Source organism: Peromyscus eremicus, chromosome 2, assembly GCF_949786415.1.
Source record: "Peromyscus eremicus chromosome 2, PerEre_H2_v1, whole genome shotgun sequence".
NCBI classification, from domain to species: Eukaryota; Metazoa; Chordata; class Mammalia; order Rodentia; family Cricetidae; genus Peromyscus; species Peromyscus eremicus.
In genome coordinates this window covers 125,343,368-125,366,145 of record NC_081417.1, presented here as the reverse complement: position 1 = coordinate 125,366,145, position 22,778 = coordinate 125,343,368, and the positions used below count along the sequence as shown (strand labels likewise).

Here is a 22,778-nt window from a genome sequence, read left to right as displayed (position 1 = left end):
CACAGCTTCACAAAATTAAAACAAATGCAACATAAAAGAATGCAACACATTGTTGCATCATTAAACAAATACTCCACAGCATAAACAAATGTAACACATCTTAAAGTAATATTTCACAACACTGTGGTCATGTTGTCTTTTCACAGCAATTGAAACCCTGACTAAGACAGTAAGTATGCTGGTTACTGTTTTCAACTTAACAAAAATTAGAGTTGCCTTGAAAGATTGAGCCTCAATGAGGAATTACTTCAATTAGACTAACCTGTGGAGCATTTTCTTGATTAATGATTAGTTGAGGAGTGCCCAGCCCACTATGGGTGGTGCTAGGTAGTTCTGGGTTCTATAAAAAAGCAAGCTGAGCAAGTCATGGGAGCAAGTCAGCAAGCATCATTCCTCCATGGTCTCTCAGTTCCTGCATCCAGTTTCCTACCTTGAATTCTTGTCATGACTTCCTTTAGTGATGTATTGTGACATGTGAGTTGTAAGATGAAATAAACTCTTTCCTCCCCAAGTCACTTTTAGTCATGGTATCTTATGATAGCAACATAAATATAACTAATATAGCAGGTAAATGAGAATGTAGATTAGAAGTGATCATAAAGCCTCAAACTATCTTTTAAAAACTCAAAAGATTATTTTTATAAGGATATTTCTAAGCTAGCATACCATGGTTCACAAACATTAAGAAAACAGTATGACACTAGTTGTCAGACAATACAAAGTTTGGAACCAGTGTGTGTCATTTAGGGGTATATATTCAGGATACCTTATCTGATATGCTTGGGGCTGAAAGTTTTTGGATTTCAAATATGTTCAGATATAAAAATACTTATACATACATAATGAGATATTTGGGACAAAGAATGTAGACCTTAAACACAAAATTCATTTATGTTTCCTTTTATACCTTATATTGTAACTTAAAAGTAATTTTAAACAATATTTTTAGTGAAACTGCGTTTTGACTTCTATTCCTCCATTTAAGCTACTTGAATGTCCCCAAAGTCCCATAGTGCTGAAGCACCAGTCTCCAGTATGGCACTACTGAGAAGTGGTAGAATCACTTAATGAAAGAAAGCATAAAGACTGTCAACTGTTATAAACTTTAGGAGGCTGGGCCTTTTGTTAGTCAGCTTTCACTCACTATAACAAAACACCAGAGATCAATAATTTAAGTGAGGAAAGGCTTATTTTGGATCACAACTTCAGGGTTTTAGTCTATGGTCATCTGGTTCCATTTAACATATGAGAAGGTAGAACATTTGGGCAAGGAATACATTGAGCAACCAAAGTTGCTTACCACAGGATATCTAAGGAGGAGATGGGTGAAAGTGGGGTCTCAATATGCCCTTCAAAGTTAATCAATGACTTGTTTTTTCCCATTAAGCTCTACCTCCTAAGCAGGTACAGTAGATCTGAATAGTACTACTAGCATGGACACATAAGCCTGTGAAACAACACTTAAGATCCAAGCCAAAACAAACATGGAACATGGAACCCCAAGTAGGCTACTAGAGGTATGTTCTGAAAGGTTTGGACTTTAGTGGTCCTTGCCCCATTCTCCTTCTACGTTTACAAAAGGGAATATCTTCGCTTTCCCACTCAGTTCCTGCCATAGTGTTCTGCTTTGACCTAGGCTGACCTAAAAGAAACAGAGCACTAAAACCTCTGAAACCATGAGCCCAAGGAAACTTGCCTTCTCAAAGTTGATTTTCTCAGGTGTTTTGTGCAGTGACAGAAAGTTGATTAATACATGCAGTTGTGCATGCAATTTTTGAGTAGTGAGATCATGTCAGCTCTCAAAACCCTCAGGCTTCACAGCATTTCAGAATGTGGATATTTTCATTAGCATTATTTTATTTGCATATAAAGTTATATACATCAGTTCAAACCTCACTCTTCATGTGTCTCATGGAAATATTGGTAATAATGATAAGGTAATGACTGATAACTATGTATACCAAAGTCCTTCCTGGAGTAGTCAATGAGAGATAACATCAAAAGGAATCTTTTTCAGCACTTGGAATAATGCTCAAACACTGGTAGCTATTTATATACTATAATTATGCCACTTAGAATAATTATAATTTTCATTATATTTTAGGCCTCCTATTGAACAGAATGATAATGTGCAACTTCAAACACATGCTTATTTTTCCTAAAAGTTCTGATGATTAATAACTATGACTTGCAATGGCTTGTGACACTACATTCTATTTCAATTCCTTTGTGCAACTTTCTCCACACTGTCTTTGTTTACATGGTTTGTGTTAACATAGAGAGGGGGCAGGAAACAAAACAAGTAAGCTTCTCAAAATAAGATGGCTACATGAAGGAAACATTGTTCTTCCATTTTGACAGAACAAGTAATATTTTATCTATCACGGGAGAGTCTAAACTGCATAGGTACAAGAATCTTAGTGGGTGTAAGAGTTATAAGCATCATAAATGTGATGTTTTATTCCCTTTGAAAAATTATCTTGATTCATTATATCTGCTGAGAAGTTATCACAGCTTCTTTAGTGAGATGCTTCCCATGTTCCTGCCAATATTCATCACATCAACTGAGCAAGGTGATGGTATGATGAGATCAAATAGATAAGAGCACTAACACTCAAAATGACTTTTGTTCAGGCTTGGCTCATGCTACAAAATTTCTTTCCATATACTCACACCTTAGCTATAGAAGGTGAAAAGTAGAAGTGGAGGCATAAAACAATGTAAAAATAGATAAATCTCTTTCATTAAAAAAATAGAGAGACATCATCACCTCTTCTAAAACACATCAGAGATTGCACATACATCATGGTGAAACACAAAGACAGGTGTCATGAGTGGGTGTCATCCAAACCAAGCAATCACTATCTTGTGGAGTCCAGCTGTGTTGCCTTGTAAAACATTGTTCCAGCTGGGTACCGTAAGGCATGAGAGTTATCACCATAATATTAAGGTGCTCCCTGCCACCTGGAAATGCTACACATAGCCTGGGGTAGGAGCTAGAGGACATAGAGTTTGGGAGGAGGAGCTAAAGTATGTAGATATTAGAGCATGGGCTTCATCTCTTTAGCTGCAGGCTTCTCAGATGTGGCTGGCTGGTTGGGGGAGGATTACTTAGCTTTGTAAGTAACCCCTCATACCTAGGTTCTCTAAGGAAGTCCAATAAATCCATTGTTTCCCCAGTGAACTTTGTGGAATCATGCCTTGTTTTTATTGTTGGGACTTTGTGAGGAGGGATAAGTTGCTTTATATCTCCCCCAGGTTAAGAATTTTAGCAACATCAGGTAAAGCCTTGAGGCTGCCAAGCAGCAATTGATTCTTTCATGTATCTAGGTTTCTGTATGCTCTGTACCTTCTGCTGAAACCTTGAGCCCCACCTTCCATATCGCGCACACACACACACACACACAACTAATATTTTGTATTGCAAACATTACTTTCCTTATCATGTGTCATTTATATATTTTCTCCTAGAAAGCATTTATATAGAGAGATGTTCTCAAGAAGAACTAACCTCCAGTATTATGGATGCATTCTCACCTTCTAGAGAAATAGAGTAGTAAAATAAAGAGATTATACACCATACAATTTATACTCACAAATATATGAAATTGAATCCTAGCTCCATCACTCAGTGGAGATTAAAAGCAAGTTTCTAAACCCTCCCCAAAAGTTTTAAAGAAAAATTAATAAAATAATAAACAAAAGTACTATGAAAAAACATTTTTAGTAATTTGAAGGAAAGAAAAATATTTAAGGATTTACAGACAACTTTCATTCCCATGCTCACTTTGCCATTAACATAGATAATTCAATGTAACTTTCAATGTTAACTCTAATTTTAGATATTTTCTCTCATTCTTCTGAGGAAGACCAATGTCTTCCTCCTCTGCATTCCTTAATTCTATAGAGTACTTCTTGACCATCTATCTTGCTATATACATAGGCCCAAGAGGAATAGAAATGCTGAGGAATAAATGATTAATGGACAAATAAAAGAATAATGAATAAATGAATGGATTTCTTTTTTTTTTCAGAACATATACACCACAAAATCTGAGTAAATATGATGCTGAAAATATCAACTGAATGATTAAACATCTGTATCACCTTGTCCTGGCTCAATTTTAACTCGTTTTTCCTACTATTTTGCAAGTCTACAAGGTAATAGATTTTTTCCCCAAGTCTTTACAAATAGTGAAAGATTCTCTCTTGGCTACAGAGCAGGCATATTATGCCTGACCAGATAAACTATGATATAATAAAAATCAGACTGGATATGGGTAGCTCTCAGAGTGAAGGAGTTTCCTACTGAATGAAAGGGAGGAAAAAGCTACATGAAACATGAAGACAGACATCTGTGTAACATCCAGAATGCTAGGCTTTAGCATGAACTTCTTCACTACTCCATTTCAACCTTTGACAGCTACTGATCTATTTATAAATTTATTTATTTTGGATAGTTTGTATAAATGGAATATGTAATCTTTTGTGTATATCTTCCTTTTTTGTTTATTTTTATTTTATTCTGTGTAATATGTATTGCATTGTATGTCGTGTGAGGGGGTATGGTATGTACCTGAGTATGTGGGTACATGCAGAGACACCAGAAAAGTATATTGGAAGAGTACAAGCATGCAACACCATGTCTGGCATTTTTACATGGGTATTAAAGGTTCAAACTCAAGTCCCCATGTGTCTACATTAAGCACTCTTATAAACCATGACACCTCCCAATTCCTGAACACAAAGCTTTTAAGCTTTATTCATTTTGCATTATCTATTACTCTGTCAGTCTCTTTATACACCTACATATTTTATATTATGGATACATCATGTTTTCTTTTATATATACATTTACCAACTGATGGACATTTTGGTTCTTTCCACCTTTTGGCTACTGTGGGTATAACTACTATGAAAATTATGTACAGGATTTTGTAATGACACACTTTTTTCTAATTCTTTTGGTTATATACTTAGAGCTGTAATTAGTCATAAGGGACACTACGTTTAATATATTTAGAACCACCAAACTGTTTCCTACAAGAGCTGTACCATTTTTACATTTCTACCAGCCATGTCTGAGGTTAACCAACCCCATTAATGTTTTCACATGTACATCATTTTGTACTTTCATTAATGTCTGTGATGAGACCTGTATTAACTTTTTTTTTTAATAGATGAGAGTAAATCTCTGAGAGATTCAGTCACTTGATAAAACTTAGCTTCCTGTTGTATTTCTGTTGCTATGAAGCCTGGACTATGATCCTCAAAGTTCAATTTTCTTTCAAGGTTATAAAAAGGATGATGTAATAAGTCAAGGAATGTGTGCCAAACCCTATCTCTCTGAAGCCCATCATAGCAACTTGCTTATACTTTTTATCATTTTAGTAGTTTTAAGTATTCTATGTATTGAGTGTTTGCACATGTGGCATTAGATTAAATTGCCAATTCACATTAAAAATTGAGGATAAGAGGTACTAAGAAATTTATTCAAGTCTCACAAAAATAGCTGCACAGATGAGTTTGCTGAAGTTGGGACTACCCTTCTTTTCCCAGAAAGATCTGTGAAATTAAGGGGATAACTATAAAGTAATGGCTATCCCAGTATCAGATCTAGATAACTTTAGAAAATAGCAAGAGGTCAGTTTTTGAAAATTACCCATGGCAGCAGTATCTATTTTACAAAGAAAACCCCACGAAGGGAAAATTTTGCTGTTAGATTACTAGTGGAACAGACTAAATCTCTTGGCATTTAACAACATAAAAATGAACCCAAGATAGGAAACAACAACTTTTAGATATGAAAAACTTCCAGTGACCCCTGGGAGAATAAACAGGGTGATCCCAAGAATGTAACAGTTTATTATCTGAAAAAAGCTCCCAGAATACAGTGTAAAGAGGTTAATCAAAGTGGGTTCCAGGGATCCCCTTGAGTCCAAGGATGAATGACACTTTGAAGAAGCCAAATTTGCTATAGTTCACAGGATCCTTTTAAGTCTTCAACTGAGAATATATCTATCACTCTATGAGTGCACACAAACTAGCTAAGGATGGGAAAAAACTCACTTGGAACATATGAGAAGAAAAGTCTCAGAATTTACAAAAATTAAAAAGAATTCTTGGAACAGTTCACATTAAGGACTGTGGTAATTTTATATTCATATCTAAGGACTTTTTGTGCTATAATATACAAATAAGTGAGAATATGTGGCATTTCTCTTTCTGTATCTGGGTTACATCACTCAGAAAATTTCTAGTTTTAGCCATTTACCTGCAAATTTCATTTCATTTTTCTTTACAGCTGGACAGAATTCCATTGTGTACATGTACTAAATTTCATTATCCATTCATCAGGTGAAGGGCATTTCGGTTGCTTCCATTTCCTAGCTATTTTAAAAATCAGTAATGAATATGGCTGAGCAAGTGGAGTAGGACTTGGGTCCTTTGGGAATATGCCAAGAAATGGTATAACTGGGTTATATGGTAGATTTATTTTTAGCCTTTTGAGAATTCTCCACACTGATTTCCAGAGAGGCTGTACCAGTTTGCAGTTACATCAACAGTAATGATTTATTGCCTCAGAGTTCAACAATTTAAGAGTCACAGTGCCAAAACAGCTCCTTTCCTGACTTCTAGACAGCCTCTGTTTTTCCCCACTATTTCCTCACATTTCTTCCTTGCACATGAGAAGGGGGAAGAGAGCACACACATCTCTTCTTATTGGAATGCCAATTTCACCATGAGGGCCCCTCCTTTGTGAATTAATATTGCTCTGAAACTATAATAAAACTCCCATCTCTACTTACCATCACACTGAGATTTAGGTGTTCATATAGAAAGATGAAGCAGACACAATTATTCAGCTCATGTGTTTTAGAGGCATCCCATACTTACAGGTCCATACACAAACTCATCAGTTCCCTCCAACATGTTCTTCCTGTGGTGGAGAGCTCTCTCATGAATGGTATGCAATGCTTTTTGCTACCCAGAATAAAAAATGAGGGATCGTTCTGGGCTTTCTTTCTCACTTAATCCAAATGCAATTTGTAAATCAATTCTTACTGTCTTCTGCCTAAGACAGTTTACAAATCTATGTCATTGCCCTTTACCTGAGAAAGCTATCCTGTTTTGCCTAAACTATTAACAGCCAACACCTAACTTTTAATAATATAATGCTATGGTTAAGATTCTGATACTGCAATTAGCTTAGAATCAAATCTCATCTCTTTAAGTCTAGTATATCAGCCAGGACTCTCCAGAGAAACAGAACTTAAGTCAACTTATTTTAAATGCTAACCACATTGTCAAAATACCTTCAGAGTAACATTTAGGTTAGAGCTTTATCAAAACTGAAGGTTTTGAGTAGTTGCTTTTAATTATTAGTAACTAGTCAGTATTTGTTATTTGGGGCATGAATTACATATTTAAAGAATTTCATAGCCTACCTTAAAATGCACTCTACTTGGTGTTTAGTTTTTTGAGTTCTTTAGATATTCTAGACACTAACCCTCTGTTAGTTGTATAGCTGGTATTTTTTCTCTCATTCTGTGGGCTGCCTCTACACTCAAATGATTGTATCCTTTGTTGTACCGAAGCTTTTTTAGTTTAGTTTCATGGGACACAATTTGCAAATCATTGGCCTTAATGGCTAGTCTATTGGAGTCCTACTCAGAAAGTCGTTTCCTGTGCCTTTTAGTAGAATCATACTCCCTTCTTTCTCCTTTAATAGATTCAGCATATCAGATTGCACACTGAGGTCCTTGGCACACTGAGGTCCTTGATACATTTGGAGTTTCAAGGTGAGAGGTAAGGATCTAGTTTCATTTTTCCACATTTAGCTATCCAATTTGAAATTGTCATTTTTTGAAGATACTGTCTTTTCCACGATGTGTATACTTGGCCACTTTGTTAGAGAGAGAGAGAGAGAGAGAGAGAGAGAGAGAGGCTGTAGGCATATCTGGGCATTCAATTTTATTCCATTGATCCATCAGTCTGTTTTTAAGTCAGTAACATCCTGTTTTTATTACTATTCACCACCTGTATATAATGTGTAATCAGGGATGATGATACCTCTAAGCGTTTTGACTGTTTAGAATTGCTTTGACTATCCTGGAAGTATTGTGGTACAATACTAATTTTTAGATTTTTTTTCCAATTTCTGTTATGAATTGTATTAGAATTTTGATGGGGATTGCACTGAACTTGTAGACTGCCCATGATAAAATGGCCATTTTACAATATTAATCCTACTAACCCATGAGCATGGGAGGAGTTTCCATGTCCTAGCATCCTCTTTAATTTCCATATTTGGTATCTTAAAGTTTTCATTGTACAAACCTTTTATCCCCATGGTTAGATGTTTTCCAAGATATTCTTGAGGTTACTGTGAGGAGAACAACTTCTGAGCAACTGTTGTTGGCTAAGGCCTGTGAGAATTATTCCATGACTTAGAAATGATACCTGCCTTGAAGAAGCTTCTCAGTGGTAAGCAGCCTGGATGAGTTCTCAAGTGTCCTATCCCCTGATTGCTGCATACACCTCATAGGGCCATGTATATTCAGTTATAGAAAGTGTCACTTATCCTTTCCCACGGCTCTTCTCCTGTCATCTGGGTAAATGAATAAAACTCTCGAGAGGTGGTTACTGAGAAGTAATTTAAAAAATAAAAAATAAAAGCCAACTTTAGCCACCTTGAAGGACTTTTTTAAAAGTCATCGTGCCCTTTGATACCCTTCTATTGGAGAAAGGAGCCCAGAGCTTATCTACATGTGGATTCCTATTAATATGTAATGACTCTTAGGACAGAAAGGAAATGGAACTTTATTTCCTTTTTGGACACTTCCAGCAAAACTGAAGGAGGAAAACAGCCTCATCTTAATGAAAAGTATTCTCTTGGGAATGTGGCTAAGGGAAGGTTATAAAAGCAATCCTTGAACAAATGTGGTCAAAGCATAACTCATCATTTCTTTCCAGGCAACTGACAATCAGGAGAAAGGCAGCTTCAAGGCCAGTGCTGTCTCCTTCACAAAACAGTCTATTTGCATTTCAAGAAAGGACAAGGAAGAATTCTCCTTAATTGAGGGTATTCTATACAAGGTCTTCTCTGCCTTTCTCAGAGAGTATGACCCTTCTTGCTTCTAATGATATTGCCTTTCTCCTTTCCTTGGGTTTAGGATGTACAGGATGAGAACCTTCTCCCCCAGGATCTTATTCTTACTCCCCAGAAAAGCCACCTCTCTAAAATAAAAATCTTATGCACTACTGTAAGAGACACCTAGAAACTGAAATTTCTAAAAACACTGGCTTCTCGTTTGGGCTAAGAAGGTAAAGGCAGACAAAAGCCTGGCATCTGTTTCAGTCTGTAGGTCTCCTTTACCTTGGGTCAGGCTCCCACTTGTCTCTCCATAATCATTTCCATTGTGTGCCTTTAAACACCTGTGGTATCTAACCTACCTCATTCTACTGCAAGGCTCTGTCACAAAGGGTAAGTATCTTAACTTACAGATTTCTCAGATTCCAGAAATATTCCAAAACTTTACAAGACTGACTACCTCCCAGATGAGGGTAATTATGAATGGGGGGCATCCTGCACACTAGAGAAGTGTAATGAAAAGTAGATGTTCTCTTCAAGCAAAGACAGCGATTGATTATAAGGTCAGCTTGCTGAATCAGAATTGTTACAATGACCAACTAAAGCATATTTTGTCATGGACTTCATAACAACCTCCCTGGCTGGCCTTGCCCTAATTCTTCCTCGTTTTAAACCTGAAGCTTATGCTGTTTCCCCAAAGATGGATTTAGGTTCACTCTATTTTTGTACTGGTTCCTATTGCTAATATGCCACATAGTTTAAGTCTCCTTTCTTTGCTATTTTACCCTTTCTTATTGCTATAATTAGCATATTGAGAATGGGCAGCCAAGAAAAGTTTATTGGAACTCCTGTAGTTAGTCTTTTGCCCTAAAACTCCAGTAGTATTATTTGTTATTGGTTCCCACATGTTCTATATATTATGAAGAACTTTAAGTTCTGTTGTGAGATGTTCTCTATGCTATGAATGGGTTGCTCTGATTGGTTAATAAATAAAGTACTGATTGGCCAGTAGCCAGACAGGAAGTATAGGTGGGACAAAGAGAGAGGAGAATTCTGGGAACAGAAAGGCTCAGTCAGGAGATGCTGCCAGCAGCCACCATGAGTACCAACATGTAAGTTACCGGTAAACCACAAGCCATGTGGCAAGGTATAGATTTATAGAAATGGGTTAATTTAAGATGTAAGAACTAGTTAGCAAGAAGCCTGAGCCATTAGGCCAAACAGTTTAAATAATATAAGCGTCTGTGTCTTTATTTGGATCTGAGTGACTGCGGGGCCTGGACAGGACTGGAGATAACTCCAGCTACAAATGGCGCCAAAACGTGGGGCAAGAATTTCCGCATAAAACCTGAAAAAAAGATTCTAAAACAGAGCTAAAAACAGCTTCCTACTTGTCTCTCTGAAGTTAGGCACAGCCTGTGGGCTTGAGCTACTGTATGGAGGGTTCCTGGCATGCGCACTTGATCTGCACTATGTCGGGAATGAGGTGTCTGCAAGTGGCACATTACACTGCGTGTTGGATTTAGCCTTTGCCTTTGCTTGTACAAAAAAAAAATGTTTCTGGGCTACACACTGCTTTGATATAGGCATAGACCCACTGCCTCAGGCGGTGAGCATGGTTCCCACAGCTGGTTGTAATCTTACCATCACCATGTTGGGAAGCTGAGTTGGGTGAAGTATACTGCAGTTTAAAGCAATAGATTCACAATAAGACAGATTCAGATGGTATAAACCTCTAAACAGTTTACAATGTGTGTAAAAATGTACGTAGGCTTGTAAGAGACAAAAAAGTAATATATACAATTATATAAAGAAATAAATACTTTTTAAAAATTAGGTCTTTAAAGAAAAAGTAAAGGTAATATAAAAGGTAATATAAGCCACATAAAGATGGATATCACATAGATAATCTTGATTGTGTTGTCTTTGGGATTAACTGCAGAAAGACATTTGATTGTAAAGACTGCTAAGTTAAAACAATATGTATATTTTTAAAAGTATTTTGACTTCAAAATTTGGATCTAAAGATATGTTGCTTTGGAAAAGAGGCTCTGCTTTTGTCTCCACAGAAAGCAAGAGACTACGGATTTGTTCCAGATTAAGATACATCAGGTTTGACCAGTCAAGCCCCCCTAAAAGGTCTCTGATGACACCATGGCCCAGATGATCCAATATCCAGAACAGTTTCAAGGCAACTGGCTCAGACAATATAGCCTCATGGACTACCCCATAATCCTAAAATTTTCTTTATGTCCCTATAAGAACACAGTGCCCTCATCCAGCAGGAAGTAGTATCAGAAGCTATGCCCAAATTCCCAAATATACCAAGCTTGTAGCTAGAGTTTTTCCCCAGACTTGCCTGGCCCACGGTCAGGACAAATCTCTCTCACCCACCAGTCTCGCTGCCGCTAAGACTCAACCAAGTAAACACAGAGACTTATATTGCTTACAAACTGTATGGTCACAGCAGGCTTCTTGTTATCTTCTTCTTATATCTAAATTAACCCATATCTATTAGTTATAAGTTGCCACATGGCTCGTGGCTTACCATCTTTTCATGGCAGTCTGGCAGTGTCTCTTTGCCTCAGCCTTCTACTTCCCAGAATTCTCTTCTCTGCTTGTCCCACCTATATTTCCTGCCTGGCTACTGGCCAATCAGAATTTTATTTATACAGAGCAATAGCCACAGCACAAGCTGGCTTTGGAGATGGAATTGGCTCACTCCTTCTCTAAACCCAAGCATATTGCTAAAATAAAAGGTTAAGAGATTTTTCTATCCCATATCAGAAGAGCCCTCTGGTGTGGGACAGAGAAAAACCAATATTTTTTAATTAAAGCAGGTTGATTATAAATGTGATCTCTTTCTAAAGAAGAAAAGGGGATATGATATAGATATGACAGGATGAAAGGTTAGATTAATGAACCTACTTTTAAAGAGCAACAACTTGTTTAAAAATGTTTTACATTGCTATAGATTTTATTTTATTGATACAAATTTAGAGTTGATTTTGTTATACTGTATATATATTTCTACTCTCGTTTGAAGTATTATGTTTATGTAACTCATTTAAATTGTAATGGATAATTAAATAATTAAAAAATACAGATTAATAATTAGTCTTCTATGATAGTCAAACTTATAGTCATGTTAAGTTTTCTAAGTATACAAAGATATAATTCAATTAGGCAGGTAATCTTCAAACACTTCAGACCTACAGAATATGGCATTTAAAATGTTTCAAAAATTTAGACTTTCTAGATAGTAATACATGTCTGCTCCTGGCAGGACTGATTTACTTCAGAGAGGAGGATGAGCATCAAAGACACTCTATATGAAGTTTATCTTCTTCTTGGCAAAAATAGCCATTTGGGCAAGAAACTGTTCTTGCCTGGACTGCTTGATTGACTGGACATGCAAGACCCATAAGAAGGTGACCACTGAACTTTGCTTGGCAAAATGGTCCTTCAGGTTCCTGCTTTGAGGAGGAAACTGCCAGACATTCTACAGGACACAGAGAGAAGTGACTGAGAGACTCTAGGCCTGTGGGCTGAAGACAGATACCCCAACTTTACAGAAGAACTTTAGTGACTGTCCAGGCTGCAGCTGTCTCTGTCTACTCTTGCAGGCCTCCCAAAAGTTGCTCGTGACCTTCTCCCATTTCTCAGGTAACATTATACCTTCTGAGGCCTTTGATGTAGTTGAAGACTAGATAGTTATAATTTTCCTTAGTTATGATAAAAGATAAGTTAGATATGAAACCTTAGACTCACAAATAGAGGATAGATAGAATATTTTCTTTAATTTTGCCAAATACAAATAGGCTAGATATTATAACTGTAATTCTTGCTTGATAACTGTTTTATATGTAATTTTACTATGTGAAAGTTAAAACCTTCCTATTTGAAAAAAAGAAAAGGGGAAGTGCTGTGGGGATGTCCTCTTTGTTGTGAATGGGTTGCTCTGATTGGTTAATAAATAAAGTGCATATTGGCCAGTAGCCAGGCAGGAAGTATAGGCGGGACAAAGAGAGAGGAGAATTCTGGGAACAGAAAGGCTCAGTCAGGAGATGCTGTCAGCAGCCACCATGAGTAGCAACATGTAAGATACCTGTAAGCCACAAGCCATGTGGCAAGGTATAGATTTATAGAATTGGATTAATTTAAGATGTAAGAACTAGACAGCAAGAAGCCTGAGCCAATAGACCAAACAATTTAAATAATATAAGTATCTGTGTGTTTATTTGGATCTGAGTGACTGCAGGGCCTGGGCAAGACTAGAGATAACTCCAGCTACAAAGTTCCTCAGCATGGTATTTAAAGTTCTCTCTATCCTGACTATTCCTACATTTGTAGTCTTCCTTTCATGGTAGGCTCCAAGCACACTAATGTTTGGTGCCCCTAAACCTGCCATTTCACACGGGACTCCTTATTCTCTCTTTCTAACTGAATTTGGTCAATGGGGAAAAACTGGCAGGAGACTGAAGGACAGAATGCAAGAGAGATTAGAATATTTATTCTGTCATTTACTCTTACAATACCCACATGGATTATTAGCCATAGCTCTTACTGAATTCTAGTAACAGCTTTCTCCCCTTACTGTTCAGCCTTTATAGTGGTAATGGTTTTTCCTGTTGTCTGTCCCTGGATACTACTCTATCCCTAATGATTTTCCTAAATCCACGCTCATCTTTGTAAATATTCTTTTCATTAAACTCTAATTATCGTTTTAGATATTCCATGTTTTCTGGTGAGAATCTGACTTGAAAACTCTTGTTAACCTAGCTCACACATCATCATTTGCTAAGACAAACAGTGCTATCTCCATATAAGTCATCATTGTTAGGCTATAGGTTAAATTTACTGACAGATTATTGATATACACACATATACATACATACAAACATACATACACACATATATACATATATATATATAATGGTTTCATTCAAGATTTGTTTTAATTTAATGTGTTATGAGTGTTTGTCTGAATGTATGTATGTGCACCATGCATGGGCCTAGTACTGGCAGAAACCAGAAAAAGCTATCATATCTCCTGGAATTAGAATTACAAGCAATAGTAAGCTGCCCCACGTGAGTACTAGGAACCAAACCAGAGTCCTCTGCAAGACCAGTAAATGCTTTTAACCAAATAGTCTTCTTTCTAGTCCCATTAGATTAAAATTTGAAATGTCATAGAATATATATTCCGTGAATGCAGCTTTGACCATACATTTCATACCATTTATCTAGGAATTAAACAGAGTCTGGTACATTGTAACTGTTCAGTAAATGTTTGATGAGTGTGTATTTTAAATTAAGAAGTATGTCTACATTATCTCTATATGCTTGGCACTTTTCTCAAAGAAGATATGTCATAAATACCATTTGAACTTTTCTTAAAATGAAGTTTTCAGAAATATTTATGGGATACAAACAGAACTTGTGAGGAAAGTATTAAGCAGCTGTGTGTCTCACTATCATCTATTTTTTCCCACCTCAGTACTAAAGTATAGGAGTCACATAGAAATGAAAATGATACAGAATCATAAGACTAGGAAAATCACAACAGTGATTCTCGACTATGTACCTTCTGTGTTTCAAGTTCTAAATTAGTGATATGCAAGTATTTATAATCTCTTTTCATTTTTCCAGCAATGTGTTAAGATTATAATATTACATTTATATTATCAACTTTTAGCTTTAATCACCACAACAAAATGACTAAGAAAATTAACCTAATGGAGGAAAATTATTCATTATTTTGAGAATTTCATACATGAGAAATGTATTTACATCATTTTCACCCTTCCCTCTCCCCGTCCACTCCTACTACCCCTCCCCACCTAATATAAGACCTCTTCTTCAAATATAATGGAGAAAAAGATATCTCTTTGTCTGCGGTTTGGAGGACCTTGTGAAATTTTTTCCACTTTTGCTGGAATGTCCACTAGTGTTATCACTATGCAATTCTTCTATAGACAACCTATTGCTGAGATCTCATATATGCAGCTTCCCTGTAAGATCTAGAAGACACTATCTAGAATCAGGCATCCTAGTCCTCTGGCTCTTAAAATCTCTTTACCCCCTCTTGCATGACTTTCCCTGAGTTTAATATGTAGGGGTTTCATTGTAGATGTACCAAATGTTGCTGGGCACCCCCACAGTCATGTTTCTACATTTTGATAAGTAGTGGGTCTCTCTAATAGTCCCCTTCCATTGCAAAATTTAATGACAAGCATGGGAAAACCCTTTACAGTTGCTGGCCAGAACCTGAAGTTAAGATCCTATTACAGAGGACACCACACACTTTGGACACAGGACTTGGAGGAATAAATAAATCAGAAACTAACCTGTAAATTTCCTTCCAAAGGACTAGCTCACATAATATCAGAATGTGCTATGGAAGCTGCCAAGGGAAAAAACAATCAGCAATTCTATCGAGCCAGAAGCCCATGAACCACAGCAATGATCATCCCAGCAAGATATCTCCAATGATGTAATAGTGGCAATTTTATCAGGGGGTAACCAACAGCTGTCTAATCAAACATAAGGCCCACTCAATGGGAAGGAATTCATGTCCTGTACTACAAACCTAGCCAGTTACCCATGGCTAGAGAGGTCATAGACTCTATTGTGAATTTATTACTGCCATTTTACTAAACCAATACAATCTCTTACTGTGCTCTAAATATGTAATTTGTATACCCATAGATAAGGAATTATTTATTTAACTACATTTCAGAGGTTTTAGCATGTAGTAGCTGGCTATTCTCTCTTAGGCCTGTAGCAAGTAGAATCATTATGGTAGAAGTGAAAAATACCTCATGAAGCAGAGGGAACAAGAGAGCAAGGAGCAAGGGACAAGATACACTGCTGTGGGATGTTCTGTATGGCAAATGTATTGCTGGTTAGTCAATAAATAAAACACTGATTGGCCATTGGCTAGGCAGGAAGTGTAGGCAGGACAAGGAGGAGAATAAAGCTGGGAAGTGGAAGGCTGAGTCAGAGAGACACTGCCAGCCACCACAATGAGAAACAGCATGTGAAGATGCCGGTAAGCCATGAGCCACGTGGCAAGGTATAGATTAATAGAAATGGATTAATTTAAGCTAGAAAAACAGTTAGCAAGAAGCCTGCCACGGCCATACAGTTTGTAACCAATATAAGTCTCTGTGTTTACTTGGTCGGGTTTGAGTGTCTGTGGGGCTGGCAGGTGAAAGAGATTTGTCCTAACTGTGGGCCAGGCAGGAAAACTCAAGCTACAAATGGCGTCCAACATGGTGGCAAGAGTTTCCACCTAAAAACTGAGAAAAAAGATTCTAAAACAGAGCTAAAAACAGTTCCTAATTGTCTCTCTCAAATGAGCGGCCGGTGCGGGTTTGAGCTACTTGTGGGTTCCTAGCGTGTGCTCGACCTGCAGTATGGCGGGAATGAGGCCTCTGCGAGTGGCACATTAAGCTGCATGGTGGATTTAGCCTTTGCTAGTACAAAACAAAAAAAGAGGTTTTTGGGCTACACACTGCTTCGCTAAAAGCATAGACCCCCGATAGCTCCCAGAGCTGGCGGTAAACCACAGACATGTTGGGAAGCTGAGGTGGGCGGAGCCAGCAGCCACAGCTGCTGCAGTTTAAAGCAACAGATTCACAATAAGACAGATTCAGATGTAATAGTTTAAATGTGTGTAAAATATACGTAGGCTTGAAAGAGACAAAAAAGGTGATATATACAGTTATATAAACAAATACATAGTTTTAAAAAATAAAGTCTTTAAAGAGACAGTAAAATTAATATAAAAAATAAGCCACTTAAAGATGAATATTACACAGAGAATCTGGATTGTGTTGTCTTTGGGATTCTTAACTACAGAGAAATATTTGATTGTAAAAGAAGCTGAGTTAAACCAATATGTATATTTTAAAGGTACCTTGACTTCAAAATTTGGATATAAGGATATGTTGCTTTGGAAAAGAGTCTCTGCTTTTGTTCCCACAGAAAGCCAGAGGCTATGGATTTGTTCAAGATTAAGATACATCAGGTTTGACCAGCCAAGACCCCCTGAAAGGTCTCCGATGACACCATGGCCCAGATGATTCAACATCCAGAATGGTTTCAAGGCAACTGGCTCAGACGATACAGCCTTACGGACTACTCTATGATCCTAAAATTTTCTTTGTGTCCCCATAAGATACAGCGCCCCCCTCCAGCAGGAAGTAGTAAGAGAAGCTATGCCCAAATTCCCAAATTATATGTAATTTTACTTTGTTAAGGTTAAAACCTTCCTTTTTGAAAAAAAAAGGGGGGGAAGTGCTGTGGGATGTTCTGTATGGTAAATGTGTTGCTGATTAGTCAATAAATAAAACACTGATTGGTCATTGGCTAGGCAGGAAGTGTAGGTGGGACAAGGAGGAGAATAAAGCTGGGAAGTGGAAGGCTGAGTCAGAGAGACACTGCCAGCCACCACAATGAGAAACAGCATGTGAAGATGCTGGTAAGCCACGAGCCATGTGGCGAGGTATAGATTAGTAGAAATGGATTAATTTAAGCTGTAAGAACAGTTAGCAAGAAGCCTGCCACGGCCATACAGTTTGTAACTAATATAAGTCTCTGTGTTTACTTGGTCGGGTTTGAGTGTCTGTGGGGCTGGCAGGTGAAAGAGATTTGTCCTGACTGTGGGCCAGGTGGGAAAACTCAAGCTACAATACACTCTTCAAAACATTTCTCCTATAACTTACTTGCTCCAACTAGGCTCTACTTCCCAATAGCTTGTTCAGCTATGAACTGACAAATGGATCAATTGACTGGTGATGCTAGCATCCTCTCAATAGCACCACCAGCTGGAGATCAAGCCTTCCAGATCATAAGATGATAAAATTGCTTTTAGAAATGTCAAGTAACTTACTTATGGACAGTGAGCTACTAACTAACCAAAGGTTCAAACCTATGACTGTTTGACATTAACTACTGTGCTCTTTGGTCTTAATACAGGAAGGAACCTAACCTTCAGTTGGTGGAGAACTATGAAAGGTCTGAAATTTTTACCTACCTTCCAAAGGAACAAAATAGTCTGTCACAGTTTCATAGATACTGGTGAATATACAAGTCTCCTGAGTCATAGCATCAACAATAACTAAAAGATCAGTTTTTAAATTGGTTCCCTGAGACCCACTTTCCATAGAACATTGTAAAGAGTGTCACATGGTGGATAAATACAGAATGGGCTATGATACTTGTGAATAGCCCAAATTATTTAAACTTGACAGTAAGCAACACTATACAGGGCTTTAGAGGGAAACAAGTACATATCTTCCTGGGATGCTCACTATTCAAATATAATGAAAGATAGTTTGAAATTAAGATACATATACCCTTGCCTGTGAAACATAGGCAATATAAGATGTGCATACATTGTCTCTCAACACAAGCTTTCTTTCCAGTCACTTGGTAAATAATTCTAGTTTCAATACTGTGCCTTTTCTGAAGATCATCAATCTAATCATATGGCAATTGTGCTATTAAAGAGTTCATCAGAGGATACTTAAAAATAATAAATGACATGAAGTTGGGTATAAGCCTCAATATTTTTCTAAGGCTCTGAGATTAGCTGAATGTTATTTAAGTAGAATCACCTATAAAACTCCTTCCAAGAAGATTCTGGATGCCTGCCATAACACCTTCATTCAATATTCAGTTAACATGTATTTAAGTTTGTCTTCCCTTGCATACCTCCTACAAGGACAAGTGGACCAATCAGACTTTTTTCTTAAGCCAGAAAACTCATTTTATTTCCTAAAAGCCACAAGATGAAAACCACAGCAGGCCCAAGAAACACAATCAGATGGTCGAGAGTTAAGTAAAGAAATGATCTACCACAAAATTTTATCTGGCTGGAGTGTAATTAAATAGAAATACCCAACATATAATGAAATTTAGAGTTATAGACCTGGTATCTGATTAAAGGGACTGTGTTGTCCAGAAACTTATTATGATAAAATTTTCTGTAAGAAAATAACAATAAAATTTCTTTATACATCTGCTCATAGTACTTACAAATACATATAGAATGTGATATCATTAGTTAATTTTCATTAAGAAGAGGAAACAGGCTTAATGAGATTCTGTCTAATGGAAAGTGGTCCATTCAGGACTCTGGCTAAGTTGTTTGTGTCCTACCACTCCACACACTAAAACATGTATGTAAAAAGAAAAGAGAACTACAAACATAAGAAGGTAAGGTAAAGGTATTTTTTGAAGTCAGAAAAAAATGAAAGAAGACAAGCATTTGAGTAAAACATGGTTATAGGTTATACCTTGTATGAAAGTATGTCACAGCCAGGAATCATGTTTGTCATTATTATACTCCAAAGGCTTATTACAGAGTCAAAACATCAAATTAATAGTTGAGCATAAGATAAATATTTGGTAGAACTGAGCTTTCTAAGTCATTACAAATCAATAGTTTTCTAAAAATAGCTGAATGACTAACATTGGTATATTGTTTTAAGGAAACACTTTATAGAACCACATGCATACCACTTAGATAAATGAAGATACGACTGTGGATGACTTTGTTTCAACTTCATTTACTTGATGAGGGTTAATAGTGGTCCTCTTATGGGTTGCACAGTTTTAGAACACTACAGCTAACTAATTAAAAATTTCTTAATTTAAAAAGTAATTTCAGCCAGGCGGTGGTGGCGCACGCCTTTAATCCCAGCACTCGGGAGGCAGAGTCAGGCGGATCTCTGTGAGTTCGAGGCCAGCCTGGTCTCCAAAGCGAATTCCAGGAAAGGCACAAAGCTACACAGAGAAACCCTGTCTCGAAAAACCAAAAAAAAAAAAAAAAAAAAAAAGTAATTTCAGCAAAAATCAAGTTTCTTGGGTCCTAGATAAGAAAAATTCATTAAAAATGTCATAAATTTTTAGCAATAAGCTTCTTTTCAATATCTATGTCCACATCATCATCTGGTTTTATTTACCACTCATTTCTAAGTCCTTCACCCTCTAAATAGTTCTTGCTAGGTTTGCTTCAAGAAGCTGGGGACTTTCTGAGACAATGGTCTCCAGATGGGGTTGATTTCAAATAGCCTCATCTTTCAATTTCTTGTTGAGCTACATCCATTCTCCCACCACAAATGAAGAAAAGACAATAGCCAGCTAAAGTGTGCACACCTTTAATCCCAGCACTTGGAAGGCAGAGGCAGGCTGATCTCTGTGAGTTTGAGGCCAGCCTAGTCTACATAGTGAGTTCTAGGACAGCCAGAGCTCCATAATGAGAAAGGAAGGAAAGAAGGAAGGGAAGAAGGAATGAAGGAAGGAAGGAAAGACAATAAGTATATAATTACTAGTCAAACTTGAAAAGCTTCAGAAATCAATTCTGAATACTGTCCTAAAGTTTATGATACACTTAATATTTTTAATATACTAAGGGTATCCCATGGCAACAGTTGATAATCAGAAACATTACAATCAAAACATCAGTGTTTCTATAGCAAAATATGTTAATATTCATACTAAGTGGATTGAATAAAGAATATTACACCCTATTTAAACATGTCAGATTTTTGCCTACACATTAGTTTAATAAGGTTTACAAATCTACCATTTATAAATTTCAGATTTAAAAACAAGGGACTCCATCCCTACATTAACTAAACCATCAGAGGTTCACCCAATCACAGTAAACGCAACATTCCTACTTCCAGACACCAAGGCATCTGTGCCTATGACTTCATCTAAGTCTCCCTTCTTCTTCAAAGCCTTTCTGAGCTTGAAATCTGCCTAAAATTAAACTCTATCCATATCAGTGGCAAGGGTTAGTTATGAGTTATTATTTATGTAAAGAAAATAATACTTAGCCCAGAAGGACTATAGACAATAAGTACCTGCTGACATTTTCACAAAACATATGGAATCCATGTTTTTATATAGTAAATATAGGGATCAATCTACCAAACTATGTTAACTTGAATATTCATTGACTTACAATTAATACCCAAGTACCTTAAATGTTCTCTGTGATGTGAGCAGACCTTTCCACCTCTTTTTATTCAACTTGTACTAAAACCATTCAAGGCCCTTCAGTTTGTCTCCCTGTTCTGCAACTGTCTGATTCTTTAATTTTCCCATTCCCCTTTTCTCCTTTAACAATTTGAGTTTACTCATGGTAATATAGTTGATGGCCATGAACAAAGGAAGTGAGAATAAACTGCCTGGATTTAATAAAATTTGGTCTGTATGTTGTAATGGTTAATTTCACCTGTCAAATGATGATTTCTAGAATCATTTGGTAGGTGTCTCTGATAATACCTGTAGGAAAATATCTGATTTGGTTAATTGAGGTGGAAAGTCTTACCCATTATGGGTGGCATAATTCCCTAGGCAGGAATCTTAGACTTTATAAACTGAGAAAGTCAGCTGAGTATAAGCATTCCTCACTCTTTTTCCTGACTAGGATGCAATGATTAGCCGATTCAAGTTCCTGTTGCCCTTGACTTTACTGTCATAATGGTCTTCACTCTTGAACTGGGAGATGAAATAAGCCCTCATTCCCTTGAATTGCTTTTGACAAAGTTTTTTTTTTTTTATCACAGCAACAGAAAAGTAACTAGGGCATATAGCATTGAGTATATTATTTATACTTAGTTATTGACCTTAAGCCATAGGATTTGTGTGACTACCCTCTTAGATCTACAGTCTGTAACATGAAGATAACTTTAACTCATGTTATGCAAATTAGCAAATATGTGGAAAACATATATTTCACCTGTTCATTAAATATTATCAATTAATTAACTAATTAATTAAATGGATATTTATTGCATTCCATGTATCATGCATGCTCAAAACACCTAGGAACACAATGTTGGACAAGGAAGACCTGTCCCTTGCTTTCAGTGCTCACAGGTAGTGCTGCTGTATCATGGAAAACTCTAGATAACTTCCCCCTCCTTTCTCAAACCCAGTTATTATCTTAATTTCTTCAAAACCAATAGGATGTATATAACATCCCAATTCTCTCAAAGGAATATTTATCACATTAATTCTACTAGTTTATTAACTTTTTTTGGTTGTGAGCTCTAGAGAGCAGGCTATATATTTATCTGCCATCAGTGCCTATAAGACAGCAAAAGCTTAAGTGTCATCTAATTAATACATAGTTGGATTAAAAGAAAGAAGGAAAGAAGGTTGGGAAAAAGGGAGTAAAGGGAGAGAAGGAATGGGAGAGGAAAAGTAAGGAGGTGAGATAGGAAGTAAGAAAATCTTTTCATTTCTCTTGATTCATAAAGTAATTCTATGATTCACTGTATTAGAAAACTATATGATGTGTGTTGCATAAGCGTGATCAAACAAAGCTGAAAAACTATACACTTGTCTAAAGATATTGTACTATCTTATGTTTACATTACACATATGATAATTACTGGCATTTATAAATGCATATTTATTAAAATTAAATTTTTATCAATACATAAAAACATAAGATCGTATATATAGTTAAATAATAGTGATGTTTGTTTACTTATATACCTTTCAAGTTGCTTAAATCATTTGCTCAAACATTTGTCATAGAAAGCAAAAATATTCGAAATCTTCTCTCCTACACTTTTAAGATGTATATTATATAACTGTTAGCTATACTCACATGAGTACACAATGGCATCACAGAACTTCTTGCTGCCAAGTA

General features: G+C 36.6%; 1 protein-coding gene across 7 annotated transcripts in view; it reads right to left on the bottom strand.

Moving 5' to 3' along the window:
* Positions 1-22,778, bottom strand: part of LOC131903881 (BEN domain-containing protein 5) — a 1,181,880-nt gene that overhangs the window by 772,548 nt on the left and 386,554 nt on the right. The window lies entirely within an intron of this gene.